This window comes from Apis mellifera, linkage group LG1, assembly GCF_003254395.2.
Source record: "Apis mellifera strain DH4 linkage group LG1, Amel_HAv3.1, whole genome shotgun sequence".
Classification (NCBI taxonomy): domain Eukaryota; kingdom Metazoa; phylum Arthropoda; class Insecta; order Hymenoptera; family Apidae; genus Apis; species Apis mellifera.
The window spans coordinates 8,605,906-8,622,915 of NC_037638.1; the positions used below are offsets into that span (position 1 = coordinate 8,605,906).

General features: G+C 42.4%; 1 protein-coding gene and 1 long non-coding RNA gene across 2 annotated transcripts in view; both read right to left on the reverse strand.

Annotated features, from left to right (window-relative positions):
* Positions 1–17,010, reverse strand: part of LOC410732 (3-phosphoinositide-dependent protein kinase 1) — a 468,203-nt gene that overhangs the window by 70,969 nt on the left and 380,224 nt on the right. The window lies entirely within an intron of this gene.
* On the reverse strand, positions 5,164–15,849 carry LOC113219088. The gene is made up of 2 exons (XR_003305620.1): positions 14,985–15,849; positions 5,164–14,823 (listed from the first exon to the last, which is right to left on the reverse strand). It is a non-coding gene; the product is annotated as an uncharacterized LOC113219088 (long non-coding RNA).

Below are 17,010 nucleotides of genomic sequence, written 5' to 3' on the forward strand. Positions count from 1 at the left end.
CTTCAATTTTCCTGTGCAGTCGAACGTTACCGGACGGACGTGAAATTTTAAAATCCTCTCCTCTCCTCTCCGGATCGAGACTGCGAATGCATGCGATTCTGGCCGAGTTAAAAAAAGCAAGAGGGGATGTGTTATTCGATTCGAAATCGGGATTAAAGAGAACTTTTCAGTAGCTCTCACTTTCGAGTATCGATATATTTTCCCAAATAATGACTCCAGTATATATATATATATCTCCACGGAATTGTTGCGTTCATCATTACGTACGATCCTCCATAAATTTGCAGCAGCGTTTATAGCATCCATTACACGCCGTTGAAACGCACGATCTCTCTCGTCGTCGTTCGGGAGAGAAGTATCCCCATGCCCGCGATTTCCTTAAATCACGCGCCATTGTCGCTGTTAAGTCTTTTCTTGTCGCCCTCCATTGCCTCATTCGTCCTGAGGGATGCGACTGCCCTCGCACGAAAAACGCCCGGAAGCGAGCGCGTTCCGCTCCGTGGCCCGGAAGACGCGAGTAATTCCTTTCTCTTCCTCCTCTCCTTATTCCTCTCCCTTCTTCTTTTTCTTTTATTGCATCGCCATTACCCGACTGAATTACGGACAGGCTTGGCACGCTTGGACCAATGGCGGCCATCGGGCGGCATATAAGCTCTTGAACAATGCCCCTGTCCCGCGGAGGAGGGACTCAACGACCCTGAAAAGTCGGCTCAGCGCGGCGACAAGAGTGTTTCGTCGGGTTTGCTTCCAAAAAAAAAAAAAGGAGAAAAAATTCAGATCTCCTCTGCCGAGTTGTTCGCTCCCTCTAAGCCGATTTCCCATGGAAACGAATTCGTCGTTTCATCGATCAAGACCTCGTCGCAGCATCTCGCGTACATCTGGCTTTCCATTTCGGAAAATCCTCCGAGACACGGATCTCGATAAGAGTCTCCTCCTCCTCGTCCAACGCTCTTCTTCCAAAAAGATTCCTCGAGGAATCGAATTGGAAGGATTTTTTTCCACAAACTGTTAACGAGGCAGGAATTAATAGAATTTGGAGGAGGTAGATGATTATTGAAAGATTATTGAATTTTATTCGGGGCGGATACGATAATTCTTTCGATGTAATAATCGAAATAACGTTGCACAGGAATTATATTCATCTTGCGCAATAATAAATAATAATTTAAGAGGGAGACGAAACAGATTTTATTTATCGGGTATTCGGGTATAGATAACGAGTAAAAGTATTCCGACCGATATTATTCCGAGAATAAATAAACAAAGAATGCGTAAAAATGTATTATACGCGCGCAGAAATATCGTGGCGTGGTATTTTTAAGTGGATAAATATCGCCGATAAGACGTATTATCCGGGAATCACGCGCGCGTGTCGTGTATGGTCAGTTAGTAAATATATTAAGTCATTTCTTAGCCAAGGTAATTATCGAAAGCGCAATTTTTCGCGATACGAGTCAGTTAATAACATCTACTTTGATCGATTACTTCGAGTGGAATCTTATCTCTTTCGAGATCGGGATAATTCGTTTGCAACGTTTAATTTTCGACAACGTTATCTCGTCTCTCGTCGATCGAATCTCCTCTCCTCTCAAATAATCCAACGAAATTTGTTTTCCACCATTCTCCATCCTTGCGCGAAGAAGACAGCGAAATTCCTCAATTGGGAATTCGTCGAGATCCTTCGATCGATTCGAAGAAGAAATTAGATGTTAAAAGTTCACCGACAACATCCGCAAAGAATAATTTCCATCGATCGACGACGCGCTCCTCCAGTTTCGGGATCGATCCGTCACGAAAGTTGGAAAGGAGATCTTCGGATTTTCGTGGCCAAAGAGGGGGAGGGTGGAATTTAACGGCGGAGGTAAAAGTTGCTCGTTAACGAGATGGAGCTCGTTTTCCAAAGATAAATCGAAATCCATCCACCTTTTCTTCTCCCTTCGGATCCAAGTTTCGCTCGCATCGTGATCCGCACCATGACTGGAGGATAATCGTTCTCGGGGTTGATTCGACCCACCCCTCTCGATCGCCATTCTGATCCTCCAACGCTTTGTGTTGCTGCTCGACGTTTTCAATGCGGAATTCGTGGACACGTGTCGCGATGGAATTAATCCGCATAATGGATGCCGATCCATTCGTCGAGATTGTTAAATGCAGATTTTTTTAACAAGCTTACAACATTCTCGTAGATCGAAGAACCATCCAATTTTATTTCTCCTTCTTTGCTGTCCATTAAAGAAAGGAACGAATTCAGCGAATATCTCGACTAGAAAAACAACGATTAAGCAGGGATCGAAGCTTCCATCTCGACTCTTCACCGTTCCTCGAGATCTTCTTCCAAACAACGAGAATGGATCTTTCGATATCGTGATCCTGACGAGGAGCAGAGAAACATGTTCGTCTTGGAATCTATGATTCGAATTTTGACAAAGTTATCCATGTGTTTGCCCGCCTCGATCAAATTCCCCAAGTTTAAGCATCACGAGCTCGACAGATATTCCAATATCTCCCCTTTCCACTCGAGCATTATTGAGGATATACGAAGAATACGCAACCCAATTCGAAGGTGGATGGTTCGAGAAGAATGGCTCGAGTCAATTTTTTCCCCAACAGACAGAACAACAACGCGAGATAAGAATAAAAGAAAAAACTCTTTCAATCCCGTCTCATCCCGAAATCATCGCGCCATATTCGAATAATGCTGATCGATACGCGTTTCCCAAGCAAAAAAAGAGAGAAAGAAATAAAAAGAGAATGCAAAATTGCGAAAAGGATGCAATCAGCGTATAACCCTTAGGAGAGTAAACGACAAGGCCCTTTAATCCCGCGATGGCTCGTTAACTCGTTGCCCCGATCGAGGATTCTAATTTGCGAGCGCGGCTCGCAAAGGAAAAGCAAGGCCGGGGGAAGGAATTGGAGATAAGCGGGCGCCAAACGAGCCAACTTTTTCGCTCGCTCCTCTCCTCGCGGGAGAGGTTAATAGGGAAAAACGGGGACATATTCGAGGGGGGATACTCGATAATCGGCCAATCCAGGGGACGTTTTTCCTCGGAGAAGGGGTCGCTCGCGGCGTTCCCTTCTCGATAGCGGAGAGCCGGGTTTCCAGGAATTCCTCGGCCCATTACCATTCGCTACGTGTCGGGGGGGGAGGGTCACATTTTAGCGTGTTTACGGCTACTTTTCGAGGAAACGTTGCGAGCTCTTCGTACACGCGACGATCAAGGCGACGATCACACTCGCTTTCATTATCTCGCGAAAAAGCTCGAGAAAGCATCCCTCCTCCGAATCATGATTGCTCTCTCCGCGTGGAGAAGTCACTTTGCGAAACGATAACGGTGTGAATTGTTGGCCACTTTGTCGACCGAGGACGTCTTCGTCCTCGAGTCTTGAATTAATTCGGAAGAAGAAGAAGAAGATATCGTCGAAAGTGATCCGGCTGGCCGATTGAATTATATATTTTATCCGTAATTGGAGACAGTGGAGTTGCAGGAAATGATCTTTGGTTTATTTCAACTTTCAAAATTGTTTAATTTTTCTCGTTGATATCCCAATTTATCCGTCGGTTTCCAAGAGATTAATTATATATGAAACAACGAAAATAACCAATGTGAAAAGCAATTTGCAAAATTGTCATTAATTCGAATCAATGTGGATCAAGTTCCTCGAGAAAGGGAGTTCTTCGAGAGCGGTCACAGTGACGACGAAGTAATTTTACAACTGCCGGTGGCTTCCATTGCCAAATTCGGCAACTTTGCCGGATCTCGTGTGTTTAGATTGGACTGGTGTTTGCGGGGATCGGGCAAGAACGATGGGAAAGGCACAGTTCCGAGGTTGTTAACCCTCCCGCCGATGAAACGTCCAAGTTCCATCTCCCTCGCGGAGAGGCAGCGACGATCTTTCGCTCGTGCGATTTTTTTCTTTTTCTTCTTTTTTTCTTTTCGCGGTTCAAGTTGAAGGTTAAACGAGACGCGTTAACGCGTTATTCGTAAAATAAACGGATAATTACGGGAGGTTATTACACTTGAAACCAGTCACAAATGTCCACACTTCTTGCACACACATCTAATGATGTTGTGCTGCATCGCGGAGGTGACAAAAATTCTTGCCCGTTTGTCGCAACGTTGTGAGCGTAGATTACAGATTATAGGAAATATGATGTCTCTCCTAGCGAGGAATGTCGATTCGGAGGGGCGATGATAATCGATTCTTCAAAGGATCCGTGTTATTTTCGAAATATAATCTTCTGGTTAATAAATAATACATCAAGAAAATTTTATATACGCGTTTAAATGCGTTTTAGTAACCCGTCATTTCTCTTGCAATAAATACTCTCAGAGATAATAATTGTTTTGCAAAAAAAGAAATTGTTTTAGATACAAACTCGTTACTTTTTCCTCTTCCCTGATGATTATTATATAGAAGAATATATATATTTACGCATTCGAAATTCTATGCGTGGTTGGAAATATCGACGCTGGAGAAATATCTCCATCGGAAGAAAAGAGCGATACAATCGTTCACACCGATAAAAATTATTACACGATATTCTTTAGCACCTTAGGAAATACAGAGGCATAAAGATAAGAGCAGGCAATAAAATAGCATCGATACTGTCCTTGTGCTTGAGACATTGGAATAACTCCGGGCGAAAATCACGTGCACGGATGCTAATTGATCGATAATGAATTATCAGCGACGATTAACCGACATTAAATATTGAAATATCCCCGTCAATTAGTCGATTTAGCGTCGAATCACTCTGTCTGCTCATAAAATGTACGATATTTATATCTATACCAGCCACATAGGCTGCTATAACGTGCTATTTCGCCACGTGTACCCGTGGCCATGATTTGTAAATTCCAGTTACCCTGAACGAACGGATATACGGACAGTCTCTCTCTCTCTCTCTCTCTCTCTCTTTTTTTCCTTTTTCTTTTTTGCTCGAAACGATGAAACGATTCACGTGTCACGGACTCGCCTCGACAACAGGTGTTACGCGCCGATTTTTACGCGTCGAATTTTTCTTCGCGTATCGATAGAAACGTGTAACATCCTCCTCATCCTCCCTTCTCCAGATTTCAAAATCTTCCCAAATTCTTTCAAAGGCCTCGCTCGTTGTTATTGTGTCGGAGAAACGAGTTCCTCTTTATTTTTTCCTCTCTCTTTTTTTTTTTTTTTTTACGACACGCTCTCACTGGAATTCCCTTATATAACGCGCGTAGTTTACATAATTGTCAGCACGCAATGTTGTTATTACCGGGTAGAAATTCGGTTCAACACTCTGCAGGGAAGATGTTTATTCCCTCGAATTATTTTCTTTATTTTATTCCGATTTCCAATCATCGTTTTCTTTTTTTTTATACAAGATCGATGGACCATTAATACGACACGCAAATTTCATTCGAGAAAATATCGATATTATACTTCGAGGATACACTTCGAGAGATATATAAACGAGACGCGGTCTCGAGAAATTTTTAACGATCGTTCCCGCTCGTCATCAACATGTTCACGGACAACCGGAATAAAGTAGAGCGGCAACGTTCCACCTCGGTCGGGAGCACCTGATCGCCTCGACTTCGTGTTACCCGGTGTCACGACACCGCGCGATCGTTTACCTATCAACCAAGAATAGTCTCGCGTTCCATCTCCGTTACGTTACGCTACGCTCAACCACGATTCGTCCATTACGATATAAAATAATTTATCGAATATTGTTTCTACATCCGTTGTTATTATTATTACTTCAAATTTCATTCAAACTCCATTTCTCAAATTAATTAATTTCCTAACAAAACGCGTTAACGAGCGAAACGCGCGAAACGAAAACAAATTACGTCACAGCGGAGGAACGAAGAAGAGGAATAAGAAGGAGGAGCGAAGCAACCGAGGTGGAAAAAGCTTACGCGAAAGCCGATTTTTCTTCCGGCCTGCGAATCCGTTCCTTCCTCCGAGCGGCGTCGAAACGCCTCGGAGGCGCGTTTCGCGGAGAGAGAGAGAGAGAGAGAGGAGGAGAGCGATTGCGCGCAATAAGGCCCCGCGTTTCGTGGCAGACATTGTGGCTAACGGATGTGCCGTTACGGGGCCGCATTCCACGGAGCCACGCATGCGCGACGCGACACATTCCATTGTCTTTTACATTCTTCCCGGCCGTTTCTCTCCTCCTCGGTATTCTTAGCACGCTCACCCGCCAACAACCGCCCCTGGCGCACAGGGCATCCAGGGCCTTATCCCGCCACTTTCCTCTCCCCTCCCCTCTGCTCCTCCACTCCTTCTCCATCCACCAGTTGCTCGCCGCCGCCGCCGCCGCCACCGCCGCCGCCGCCGCCGTTGCTCCTCTTCCTCGTCCTCCTCCTGCCGGTTTTAGCGCTCCCTTTCTTCTCTTTGCATTCCACGCTTCTTCTCTTCTGCTCTTTGTATTTTTTCGTCGTGTATATACCCGACTTCGCTCACTTCGCTCGCTCGGCCTCTCCGTTCAATGATCCTCCTCCCGAACTGGTCTTCGCCTCGACCGTACACAACTCGGTAACCGTCTTTCACTCGCCACTCTTCTCTCTAATCTTTCTCTCTTTCTTTTCCTGAACGTATCCTCTTTTCGATCCGCGGATCGTTAATATCTATACGTGTTTTGAGGGGATCGAAATAAAGAGGAAAAATTTCGAGGGAAACTCGAACGAAGTTCAATCTCTTTATCTATTTCGATATATAGCAACGAAGGAGTATAGAGTATATGTGTATATACAGTTTACAACTCGATAAACAAGGAGGAGCGATTTTTATTGTTGCGCAGGAATCGCGATTTCGTCCACTTCGCAGCCACTTCGCCCGGCATTCCATTCGAGAAACGTTTTCTTCGCCGACCTTCGCGGTCCTCTTTCCCTTTTTTCTCGGTCGGGCACCTTCCGCGGCGCGCATTCCTCCTCCTCCTCTCTCTCTCTCTCTGTTCCTTAACTTCCTCTCCCTCCGCTCGATTCTCACGCTTCTTCAACGTCGTCGCGTTATCTCCTTCTTGTTTCTCGTCCTAGCCGTTCGCCGATCTCGATGCCACCCGCCTCGACCCCCGAGAGAAGAGAAGAAACGAGTCTGGAACCCCGCTGGAATTGTTAATGCTCCCTCCACTCACTCTCTCGCGAGATTCCTCGCCCCCCTCCCTTGTTAAACCGCCTAATATCGGCCGGTAAAATGAATGGTTCAATTAATACGTCGTCCGGAGCGGACCACCGTGGAGGACGAGGAGGCCCAATCTCTTCCTCTCCACCAGGTCCTCTCTCTCTCTCTCTCTCTTGATAAGTCCAACGTTCAAACGTTGATTAAAACACTCGTTTAATGCTGGTATATAATACCTCGAAAAGAGAGCGAGCAGTACGTTCTTCTTTTATTTCTCTTTGATTCTTTTTATTCGAGCAAGGATTAATCGAAAGTTTCGAACCGAAGAGGATCAACCGCTCGACATTTACATTCGTTCAACCGATTAAAATATTCGAGTCCTCTTTCTTTTCTCTCTTTTCGAAAAATGTTACGAGTAGTCCTAGGGGAGGTCCGTGGAACGGAATAACCGAGGCGTTCCGCAATTGCAGAGCCGGAATTCCGTTCGGCTTGGTCTACGAAGCGGGCAACGAGCCGTGCGCTCATCGTCTTCGCGATTACACCACGCTCGCACAGTGACGAGATAAATACTTGCACGCGCGTTAGCGCTCGCGCATGCGCACCGGTATTCGCGAGTAATGTTCCAGGAAATTACGAGCAACGCGATATTCTATTCATTCAAACGTCTTCGCGTACATACGCCTCTTCGTTTCCTCTTCCCCCGTGTAATTGGGCAAGAGGAGAGTGTGTGTGAGAGAGAGAGAGAGAGGAATTTACGCTTTTCCATCTACTTTATTCGCGAGATAAAATCAATAAAGTCAAATCTAATATCTCTTTTTTTGGCGAAACGCTTCGATATCCGCAAACCGATTCCGCGATGAAGATGAATTTTAAATTCTTCAACCGGTAGATTCACGAAAGGAAAGAGTACAGTCTCGACTTATTTGTGAAAAATGAAAAAAAAAAAGAGAAACTATCAGCAATTTGAAGAAAAGAATTTTCATACTCGAAGAAAATGTAAGAATGTTTAACTCGTACGAATAAAAACTACAACAATTCGAGCAATTAATTTTCGAATCGAACTCGAGGAGAGGCTTCTTGCAAAGCAAAAGAGCGTGTCCAACTCCTGAATATTTAATTCACTCGGGAGGAGAGGGAATTTTCGTAATGAAAAATTTCGGTGGTGGAGAGAATTCGGTCGAGTAATCTGGTTGAAAATAAGCAGCGTCCTAATTGGCAAGTACCACGTTGGCACCTGCAGAGATTAACGCTAACGTGGATTCTCCGCTAACTGTATTCTCCTCGAGAACGTTATTCGGTTGAATCATACGCGCGCGAGTTCGCGTGCGCCTTCGGCGCAACAACGTATACACACACATACACACACATACATACAATGCATAATCCTTACATAATGGCGGGGTCGATGGCTGGTCGAAACGATCGACCTGTTCGGGAGGAAGGATGCGTTAATAGTCGGACGACGATTCCCCTCCTCGAATCGATTATCCTTGCGAAAATTACTTTACTTTATTTCCATTCGCGAGCAATCCATACCTTTCGAGAGAATTTTTAAATTATTCAAGAAAAGAATTCCTCGCCGATTTTTTAAAAAATCTTGGAGTGTTATCACGTAATGGAATATATGTATATATACATTCGAGTCTCTTTCTCTTAAACGATTGTAAAAATGTAGGCCAATTAGTCCGAGGAGAATGTTATGGATATATCGCAAAATGATTCTACCCATTCGAAATTTATATATATATATATATATATTTTTTCGATATATAGATAAGTAGCTACGTTCGTTTTTTTCAATTCTCAGGTTTTACACGATATCTTTTCCTTTTTACTTTTACACACACGATTCGTTGTCACGTAAATAAGATGTTTTTATCAAGTGCATTTGCGTATTTTAAATTGCTTTTAAAAGGAGACTCATTTGTATAATATACACGTCATGTGTGAATATATGGAACATAGTTAAGAGGAAAAAAAAAAAAAGAAAAAAAAACATTTTCTGCAACTTTCTTCTTTATACCGATGAATTGCGGCCAGCTTTAATATTATATTTATAAATATAGTTCGCGCAACAACGTTGGATTAAAAATTAAAAAATGATCCGACGTTGATCCTTAATAATCTTCGCGTATAAAGGAGGAAAAAAAAATAAAATAAAATTAGGACAAACTTTAAAAATTCGACTCGTAACTACATTCCATTGCTAATTATTTTAAATACCTAATCAATTGTTATTTAAACTTGTCAAAAGCTATTTGTACACCATTATATACCAACTATCTTTTATCTATCAACTCGGCCAATAACAATTTATCGAAAACACATTCTGGAAACGAACAGCGTTGTTGTCTTTCAAAATGAATTGATATACCGTCAACCGCCTGGTTTACGTGCGTAGGCAAAAATCGCTCTCCTTTCCCTTCCTTTCCCTCCCCTTTTCGATTGGATCCTTAAGAAAAAAAGAAACGAAAAAAAAAAAAGGAAGAGGAACGCGGAATTCCATTGCTCGAAAATCGAAAAATCGCAACACGAACGAATCGAGGAGGGTTCACGAAGCGCGCGATGTGTGACAAGCTGTTCCCGGTATTACCTCCATAAGAAGCGGTTTCGCTCGTCATAAGAATATTTCAACCCGTTGTTGTCCAAGGAGTCGCACGGGTTTCGGCAGTTTCGTGCCCTTTTATGGGCATCGAGACGGCCGGATCGCCGCGCAAGGATTTGCCGACCCGAAATAACCGCGTGTACGTACGTACAAGCCCAACCCCTTAAATCTTCTCTGACTCATTGCTCGATCGTGGAAACCGATCTTTCCATTCGTTCCTAAAATGCGCGAATTCTACGTTCAACGTGAATGATTTCAAAGTTAAGTTTAAAGTTTCGCGTCCCCCTTTTTTAATAATATTTCTCGCGCACAAGGAGAGAAACTCTTTATCACAATTTTACGTAATATTAAAAACAAAAACAGGAGAAAGTAAAGTACTCTCTAATTAACAGATCTCCATTGGTCTTCTCGTCTGTTCTTTACGTATACGTTCATCGTCGAAAACGAATTAGATGAATGAACAAAACTAGAAACAAGAAGAACACGCGAGTCGAATCTTTCGTGTATATTTTTTTAATCATTGGAGGAATCGTGTGCGAAATTTCTCCCGCGAAAATCACCCCGTGATCTCGGTTCCACGGAACAATGCCGGCTTCCGCTTATCGCGATTCACGAGCCGGCGAACAACACGTCATCGCGAGGACCTTCCGCGTTCGACCGCGTTTCTCGATCGGTTCCCACGGAAACTCTTCAACGAGGGGGATCTCGTTGACGAGAGATGGATCTCGAGAAGTTTTCGAGCGCGCAAGGTAGCGAACGCACGATCGCGGAAAGGCTGTGAGTCAGCCCGATCTCGATTAGGCGCTACAGTCCGGGGGCACGGTGCGTGATTCACGTTGCAATCTTGCAGTGGCACAATGGCCTTTGCGAACGAGCCTTCGAAATTTATATAATTCACGAACGTTCATATTCACGCGTCTCTTTTTTGGACAGTTTTGTCCAAAACTTTGTATTCGTATTAATTTTACAATTCGAACGAACGGTGAAACTTAGGTCGAAATAAAAATCGTGGTATAATTCACGAACGTTCATATTCACGCGTCTCTTTTTTGGACAGCTTTGTCCAAAATTTTGTATTCGTATCAAAGGTGTTAATTTTACAATTCGAACGAACTTCGAATTGTACTGAAACTTAGGTCGAGATAAAAATCGTGGTATAATTCACGAACGTTCATATTCACGCGTCTCTTTTTTGGACACCTTTGTCCAAAACTTTGTATTCGTATTAATTTTATAATTCGAACGAATGATTCGAAACTTATCGAGATAAAAATCGTAGTATAATTCACGAACGTATATTCACGAGTCTCTTTTTTGGACAGCTTTGTCCAAAACTTTGTATTCGTATTAATTTTACAATTCGAACGAATGATTCGAAACTTAGGTCGAGATAAAAATCGTGGTATAATTCACGAACGTATATTCACGCGTCTCTTTTTTGGACACCTTTGTCCAAAACTTTTCTTGTATTCGTATCAAGGATATTAATTTTACAATTCGAAAGAATTTCGAATTGTACTGAAACTTAGGTCGAGATAAAAATCGTGATATAATTCACGAACGTTCATATTCACGCGTCTCTTTTTTGGACACCTTTGTCCAAAACTTTGTATTCGTATTAATTTTACAATTCGAACGAACGATTCGAAACTTAGGTCGAGATAAAAATCGTGGTATAATTCACGAATGTTCATATTCACGCGTCTCTTTTTTGGACAGCTTTGTCCAAAACTTTGTATTCGTATCAAAGGTGTTAATTTTACAATTCGAAAGAACTTCGAATTATACTGAAACTTAGGTCGAGATAAAAATCGTGGTATAATTCACGAACGTTCATATTCACGCGTCTCTTTTTTGGACACCTTTGTCCAAAACTTTGTATTCGTATTAATTTTACAATTCGAACGAATGATTCGAAACTTATCGAGATAAAAATCGTGGTATAATTCACGAACGTATATTCACGAATCTCTTTTTTGGACAGCTTTGTCCAAAACTTTTCTTGTATTCATATCAAGGATGTTAATTTTACAATTCGAAAGAACTTCGAATTGTACTGAAACTTAGGTCGAGATAAAAATCGTGGTATAATTCACGAACGTTCATATTCACGCGTCTCTTTTTTGGACAGCTTTGTCCAAAACTTTTCGTATTCGTATTAATTTTATAATTCGAACGAATGATTCGAAACTTATCTATATAAAAATCGTGGTATATCGAATCTACAATTTTATCGATTACATTGTTGAGGCGTTGAAGAGAAGCTTCAACTTGGAAGATAAAAGAAATAATGGCGACAACGGTGATTACATCTACCTATCTTCTACTCGAAGCTACATTTCTGAAATATCTACTCGTTACACGATCAACTCGGTTATCTTTCGAATTATTTCTCGATAATAAAGAGCAGCAGCAACAAGGATCTCGCTCGCTTTCCAACTTCTTTCTCCCGGATCGTTTCAGGCGAGGGGATCGAAATCCGCGCGAAAAACAAACACGGGAGCGGGGGGAGAACGGCGCGCGGTTTTTATTATTTGAAGTGCGCGCGCGAGAGCGAGCGAACGGCGTGCTCCTTTCTAGAGAAACGAGTGGCCCGAATTCCAGCGTTTAAAACGGCCTTGCGGGACTCGCGGCGGCTCACGGGTCGCGGCAAGGATTTCCGCAAACGCGGCCGTCCACGATTCTCCCCGGGCAAAATTTCAAATTTCAACACGCGATCCAATCGAACAGCCTCCTCCTGACTTTTCTGACGATATTCCAATTTATTTCTTCCCCCTTCGTGTATAATTCGAGAGGCTTGGAGGAGCCTGCAAGTCGATGGATAAATGAAAATAGCTATCCTAGGAAAATCGAAATCGAATCTTTTGACGATGGTGTTAATTTCTGGCAAAATTGACAGAGATTTTTCAAAAAAGACCGACACGATTTCGCTCTTCCGGAATCTCTCCTTGGAATCTTTAGAGAGAGAGCGCGCGCGCTCCACACAGAGGCAGAGAGAAACTCGAAAGATTTATTAGGCGCGCGATATACAGAAGGACGAATAATTGATCGAAATACGGTTTTTATACGGAAGCCGGGTTCGGTCGGTTCGGACAGGGGTCGGACGAATGCCAACTATGTTGGCCGCTTGAAACGCCGCTTATTTTCTTCACCGCCGTTTATGGACGGCGTCGGAATCCTGTCTCCGCGAAGCTTTAATAATACCGATAATATCGAATCGATATTGCACCGAGGTCATAACGCAATCCGTATGTGAGTCACTCGGACGCCAAACAACGTTTCTCGAGGAATTTGAAACAAGAGACTTTTCTTCTCTTCTTCTTCTCTTTTCTTGGATGGAGAAATGATCTATAGATATTTAAGACTTTGTAATTATACTCGCGGTATATTTAAAAAAAAATATTATCTAAACGTATCGATCGATTTAATCAATCGCACCGAAGATAGGAGAGAGAGAGAGGGGAAAAAATAGAACGCTTAAACGATGAACAATCCATGGAATGATAATCTCTGATAGTATAATCCATGACATTCCGCCCGTATCATCGAACAAACCTACTCTCTCTCTCTATATATATATCGAATGCTTGGAGAACAAATAACCCGCGAGTGTCGATCGAATTCCCATATATTTTATCGAGAAAAATTCCCGGATTCATCGACGCTAATCTTTCCCTCCCTTCCTCTTTTTTCGAAAAAAAGAAAGAAGAAGAAGGAAGAAACTAATATACGCGGAAAAGACAAACGAAACAGGGATAGAAAAGAGGAACGAAATATTTTCAATAAATCACGGAATGGACGAAGGGAGGGGAGGGAAAGAAATGGAAATCCTCTCGTCGTACAAGAGAGTTTCTGTTCTGCTCGAGTTTTCGCGTCGGGAGCCCGATCGAGCGTTGGCAAATAGTCGCGTTTTAAAAGAGAACACCGTCGTCTCACACACACACACACGCAAGATATTTATCTCTGCCCGGGAGAAAGTGTACCACATTACAGGCCACCGCGTGGCGGCGAATAGATTCTTGCAGTTTCATAACTTAGTGGCCGACATTCCGCGCAATTGCACCACTAATAATGACTATGACATCATTGGCCTGTAATTGACTCCTGATTGGAAACGTTTTCCCTGGGCCCCCCCCTTGATGGCTGACTTGGGGAGCAACCATGTATAATCCGTGGGATGTTGCTATCGTGTCGAGAAACTAGGCCGTTACCGATTTCACGCTATTCCGATTTTTTTTCATCTTTCGATTTTCCGAATAAATTTTGAAACGGAGAGAATAAACGGTGAAATTATCAAGGGAATCGATGAATATACGCGATGATCTGGGATCCGATATCTTATTGTTATTGTTTGAGAATTAAAGAGAAGAAAAACATTGGCCGAAAATGAGTCATCGGTATACGTTACGGATTAATTAAAGCGTAGAATCGAAAATTTTATTCTATTATTCGAACGGTTCGAAAGTGCAACGTTTCTCCTGGCATCGATTATCCTGTTTGGAAATCAAAATTAATTAATCTCGGAATTAATTCTTTTTTTTTTTTTTTCTAAAGCAATACGTTAAACGTTAATTTTCACATTTTTGAAATCTTACTTGTAATTACTCGTAATGCTTTAATCTGTTCCCATTACTTACTTATTTACTTACAAATTCCATTATTTTAATTATGCTTTAATTACTCGTTCCTATACCATTGTTCTTTATTACACGATAACGCTACGACCGATCCCTAATTATTTATTTCTCAATCCTCGTGTCTCAAACGAGCCTCGTTTCAATCGCGAAAAACGAAGATTGAGAAACGAGTACAAATTACGAAAAACTACGTTCAATCTTTAACCCAAATCGAACGAAAACCCTCACGAAAATCGCGAAAGAAAGAAACGTATCGAGGAATGCGAGCAACACTTTAACACTAACTTCGCTACACTTAACGGAATAGCTATATCGAAGATGATCCCCGCTGCGAAAAATATCATCGACGATGTCTGCCTTCGATCGATCTTCCTTCGATCTTCCTCGTAACGCCTTCCACGCACGATCCATGGATGGACCGCACACCGTTAACACGGGACACCGTTAGATTTTCAAGCCTGACCAGGTTGGTTCCTGTCGAGATACGAATCTATTAGCGGTAGCCTAATAGCCTTTCTAATAGCCTCCTCCTCCTCCTCCTTCTCCTCCTCCTTCCCCTTTCCTCGTGAGAACAAGGCTACGAAACGGAGGAGAGCAACGGAGAAGGAGGAGGAGGGAGGGGAAAAAGGAGTCACTTTTTTAATAATTCCAAGTTGCACGTGTTCTCTCCGTTTTGAAAGTCGAAACTCGCGCCTCCGCCGAAAATCAATTCACTTTCGTTAATCCACGCTTCCTCTTCTCCTTCTCCGTCGATCCTCTTCCTCCATCTCGAAACGGAAACGCGAATTTGTTAAAATTTCTTCCACGAGGAAGGAAACGACGAGTTGGAAACGAGCGCACGAGCGGTTAGAAATTCGGCGAGACACTGAACGATAACACTCGACTTTTGTTTACGAACGCGTATATTTCGTATACTCGTGACTCATATGGGCGGGGAGAATTGGTATTATAATATCGGTGGAAATGTATATAAACAATGTTTTGTGCTCAATGAATTTAACGTACGTTTATTATTACGTACTTCGAAGACCGTGGGAACGAATTTTATTCTCTCTTTCGAATATTTATTCGTATACACGTTTATACTTTACAAAAGAACTTCTTCTTCCTCTTGTATCTCTTGTATATGTATTCTCAACGTCCAATCTTTTCGAAAAATTTACTTTATCCCAACACTTTTATAATCTCCTATCCGAAAAATATTTTCCCAACACCTCGTGTCGTTTCTCCTCGATTCGTTAGGGAAAAAATTGGATAAACTTCAAGGATCCAAGAGGAGGAAACGAAAGATGATTCGTATATATGCTCGGTAACCGCATTACCGAGCAGATGCCTGACGAGGAATCAGCGGATTCCGCAAAGAAGAACTTGACTTTGATAGATTTCTTGGCCGAGGTTGAGCGGCCACCCCGGCCAAAAATCCCTCTCGACTTACTGGCCGGGTAGACGGTGTAATTAGTTTCACTGACAGGTATATTAAGGGATAAATATCGATCGTAGGTTGGTTATTTGACCTTAGAATTTTTGGAGAATTAGGTTGGCGGCGCCACGGAACGAGAAAACGGGGACACCACGAAAATATGCAAACGAGTTTGCGAAAAGTCGAGAGGTGAGGATCGCTATTTGTGCAGGGACGAGAGAGGACGAATTGTTCGATTTAAGGGAGGAGAAGGGAGATTTATATAATGGAAACAAGACGAGGACGATATCATAAAGCGAAGTTTATTAGTTAAAACTTCATTTTACGACATTTAATAAGATGGAAGTTTTGAAACGAGGAGGCTACGACGTGGCAAGTCGAAGTTCGAGAAGAATATGGTCGGCTAATTTCCAGCGTAAATTGTTGAAAAAGTAATTGTGACACTATTGACACGATTTCGTTATTTGCACGATCACTTTTCAAGGTATAACTTGATGAATTCAAGGATGGAAGAAGAATCGATAATTACGACGGATAATTCGAAAGCTCAATTCGCGAAAGGACGATCGATTTAATAATCATTTCAATTACACCGATACGTTGGATAGATTTAATGAATGGGCCTGATATATTTCTTGGAAATATAGAGGGATAGAAAGCGAGATCGTTAATTGATCGCAGTTTGACTTTACGTAAATTGATTATCGTGAACCGACATCGCTCGATATGACCCCTTTGAAACCCGATCCCTTTTAATTTCAATTTCACATCGCTAACCGACTTTCGAATCTCTAAGTGCGCTGAATCTGGAACATCCTCGTCCTCCATAACACGTGCTAGAAACATTGTAGGATGCCTCTTTGCAATTTCTTTTTTCAAATATTTCAAAAATTGATTGTCTTTCTACTTCTTAATAACAACGATCGTCAGAATGATTCGAGACTCGGTCAGGAAAAAAAGAAGAAAGATGGAAGAGAAACAGGAAGCAAGAATCAAGCTTTATTCGCGAAACAATCGATAGGAATCGTGGAAAGGCGAATGGATGGATAGGGAAATGAAAAATAACGAAAAATAAATCGATTACGACAGGTCGTAAAGGAAGATCGGTGGTTTTTTTTTTTTATACAATAAAAACGGACAGCGTTGCACGATAAAAGATTATTAGCCAATATCGAGGGAGCAGGTCTTCGATTCCCCTGGCAAATTGTAGCCGTTGTTATAACACCGTTGTTCGAATCGAG